The sequence below is a fragment of the Lagopus leucura genome, unplaced genomic scaffold, assembly GCF_019238085.1.
Source record: "Lagopus leucura isolate 7727_CA_CO unplaced genomic scaffold, USGS_WTPT01 Super-Scaffold_100017, whole genome shotgun sequence".
NCBI classification, from domain to species: Eukaryota; Metazoa; Chordata; class Aves; order Galliformes; family Phasianidae; genus Lagopus; species Lagopus leucura.
Genome location: NW_024962271.1, coordinates 6,103,611 through 6,107,560, shown reverse-complemented (window position 1 = coordinate 6,107,560; position 3,950 = coordinate 6,103,611).

Below are 3,950 nucleotides of genomic sequence, written 5' to 3'. Positions count from 1 at the left end.
CCGGCCCTGCCTGCCGCCGGGGCGCGGGGCCGCGCATCCGGGAGGGCCCGGCCCGGCCGCGGGGGTGCCGACGCGGCGGTCTCGGGGCGGCCGCGCTCCTTCCCCGCCCCTCCGGCGGCAGGAGGCAGGGAGGGAGGGCGCCGGGGGGCGGCTGCGGGGAACCGAGCGCGGCGCCGCGGGCGGACGGGGCGGCGGGGGCTGCGGCGGTCAGGGGGAGTGCAGCCAGCCTCAGGGCTGAGAGCCCCTTGGGACGAGAGGAAATGGCCTCGAGTTGTGCAGGGGAGATCCAAGTTGAGTTTTAGGGGAAATTTCTTCTCTGAGAGAGCGGTAATGTGTTGGTACAGGCTGCCCAGGGAGGTGGTGGAGTCGCTGACCCTGGAGGCGTTCAGGAAACATGGAGGTGTGGCACTGAGGGTCGTGGTTTAGTGGGCTTGGTGGGAGTGGATTGATGGGTCGACTTGGTCTTAGAGATAATTTCCAACCGTAGTTATTCCATGAGAGCCACCTGCAATAGTGAGATCCAGTTAGTGCTGAGATCCCCAGTAGTGTTCCTTATTACAGGTGCTAAGCGCCCCAGTGTAGGACCACGGACAGCAGAACCACAGTGGTACCGGTGTAGGTGATCTTTCACAATGGGTCACTGTGGAATTAAAAATAAAGGCAAAATGAGAAATACAGCCTCTTGGTGTTTTCTTTCAGCAGCACTTCACATTGTTCTAGGAACTGCGATGTATTGGTGGTGTCTTTCTCTAATCCACGCAAAGCAGACCCACGCAGAGCAGACGGTGCATTCTCCCTGTACACTGCCCTGAGGGGCAATGCAGCACACAGCCGTGGGGCAGCTCTATGCCAACTGGGACTTTGTGGCCTCTGAGCAGTTCCCTCCTGCTGCAGCAGCTGTGCCATCCACGCTCAGGCTGTTTAATTTCCCCGTGGGTCAGAAGTGATGGCTACAAAGGCGTAATGAAGTTTGAGGTCGATAAAAAGCTTGTGAACTCTCAGGTCTTCCTGTAAGAAGTTTGATGCTCTTATCGATCACTTCTTTCTTTAGCATTATTTTTTATTCCAGGCAGGCACTTTAGGTGAGTCTCAGGTGGTTGAAGAGTTTACTGGATATTTATCAGTAAGTTTCATTGTGGCTCAGCGATTCCAGTGCTTTTTGCCAAAATCTTTGGAACTTGGATGTAATTAACTCATCTCTCCGCTATTAATTTTATGATTAGTAATCCATCAGATTATATGACTCCTTGAAAGACTCCTTCTATACCACTTCAGTAACAGGAAGCCATGTGACTTCTTGTGGGCCCTTGGTCATCTGGTTGGGCAGACAGAGGTTCTCCCTGGCAGCTCAGACGGGCACATTGGCTGCCTGCTGGTGTGTTGGATTTCCCTGTGAAGAGTCAATTGCATGCATAATATTGTGCTTAAGGATATTAAAATATTTTCTCCACCTTAAATTTCAAAATTTCCAATGTTGAGCACTTCTGCAGATTGTGGCGATGGTATCTTTCCCAAATGGTGCCTTACAGTTAGTCAGTGTCCACATTAACCTTGACTCAGCAGGCTGCGGGCCGCATGTTTGGCTGCAAAATCTATGCACAGACAGTGAAAAGAGCTGACAAGGTGCTGAGTTGACTTTGAGTTCTGGGGAAGCAGCGTCACAGTCCTGCCTGGGTCTGGCTGTAGGCTCTTCTCTGTGACAGTCGTGTCCTGTGTCCCCAGGAGGAGCTGTGTGGCCCCTGACACAGAGCTGTTTGTTTCTGGGCCACTCAGCACTGTGTAATATATGATTCAGCAGAGGCCACAGAAGCCTCACTGTAACAAACAAACTTCTGGGTATTTAGCAGTGCTCATCCTGGATTTATGCAGCTGTTGCAGGTTTTGCTCACTTTACTGATTTCCAAATCTGCAGTAAATGTGTATGGACATGTGACAGTATTTTACTTTTCAGTCCATGCGTTCCTTTTCTTCTGGTCCAGTTATGCATCTGAGCCACACCACTTGTGCTGAGCTCAGGTCGGGGCCACGCTTGCACAGTTTGAGCAGTACCCCAGCAGCAGTGTCTGTCTGCAGCAGTGGTTCACAGCACTGTGTCTGCTTTGAATGGTGTCTCTTCTTGAGGAAGTTTTTTTCCCAAGCTTTTGAAATCAGGAGCCTGCAAAGCAGGAGCTGGGGTACATTTCTGTAATGTCTGGGGTGGCACTCATTGTAGATGAAAGTTAAAAAGCTGTGGTTGTTATCCCACGTACTGGTAAAAGGGCAGGCGGTGTGAGAGGCCTCGCTGAGGACAGATCATTTTATTCTTGGATGATTCTACATTTCCTTTAACCCAGGAATGCTATTGCAAACCTGCACAGTGAGCAGAGGCTGCAAAGTGCCACAGTGCAGTCCTGCCTCCTGCTGCCTGTGCCTGCGGCTGGGGCGGTAGCAGCCTGGTGTGGGGCTGGTGCCTGTGAGCAGTGGCCGTGGTGCCACCCACACCAGCACTCTGATACAGCCTGGTTTTGTATGCTAGAAGAAGTTTTACATTTGATTTTATATGAGGTCTCTTTTTGACTAAAAACTTGTATGTGTTGTAATGAGGCTTTAGGGGACACTATTCATCACATCTTTTTTTTTTTTTTTAATGGAGAAGGTGCTAATGAAGTAGATGTTTGTTGGATTACACAATTATTGTGCGATAAAATGCCTCGAGATGGAGTTTGGTAGGAAGCACCTCCTGCTCTCACAGCTTGCACAGCACTGAAATGTAATGACCATAGCAAGAAACTTCTGATGGAAAGCTTTTCAAATTACTCTGTTTAAAATGAAGGAATAAACATCATTATTCTGCTTCCAAGAATATTTAAACTATAAAAAAAAGCAGTAATTTTGGCGTGGAGGATCTGAATGCCTAATTTTTATTTTCAAATTAATTTTTTGAAATGCGGCAACATTTTGTTTAAACTTGTATTTTCAGAGATTTTTACATAATTTTCCTTTAAAAAAGCAAGTTGTGGTACAAAGTTGATAGGTGTGGCATAAATCTATGCAGCCACTGTTTTCTGCTGTCCTTACTCACCCTGTGCCATGGAAGGGCCTTTCTCACTGATGTCAGGGAACCGTGCAGCAGTGAAGGCTGAAAGGGCTTCTGGAAGGACCTGCTTATCCTCTGCTGACAGCGGCCCCATGAGAGGAGGTGCGCAGAGCCCGGGCCCAACAGGCTGGGGCATCTCCCAGCTGGGAGCCTCTCATCCTCTGGGCGCTGTCCCAGTGATAACTGTGCTGGTAGAAAGGTTTTCCCTGCATCTCAGTAGAACTGTCTGTTCATGCTGTTACACAGTGAGCTGGGTTCAGGCAGTAAAGATCCTCTGAGATGTCAGTATAATGGCTATTTGATGATGTTGCACTATATGTTGGTTGATATAAACACCATGTGACATTCCATGGGCTTGAAATAGGTCACTTACCCCTGAACTGATGTGGGAGAGGAACAGGTTTGCTGATCTCAGGTTCAAGGTGACTCCTATTTGCCACATGCATGAAATCGTTTCACTGCCTGTGGATCCACTTGCATGAGTGCAGTGAGTCGGGTTAACCTCGTGGGCATGGATTTCATTTTATTTTTAATGGAAAAGTCTGGGATATTATGTAGGTATTGTGGCCTGATATTAGCACAGCTGCTGTATCCTTCTCTTTGTTCAGGCCGCTGTGTGGGATACTTCTGGATTTCTTGCATCAGTGCCCCCATCTTGCTTTCCTGATTCTGAGTGTTTTTTGCCATCTTACTGCTGTATTTCAAGCAGGAGTAATGGCAAGCAATGAGCTCAGTTATGTTTCTAAGGTCTGTAGTGAGTGAGATTCCTGCTGGGTGAGGATGGGTGGTTAGATTTTCAAATTCATTTGCTTATTTAATATTTGCTAATTCACATTTCTAACAAATCTTAGGGTGAGAATAGTTTTCAGGTTGG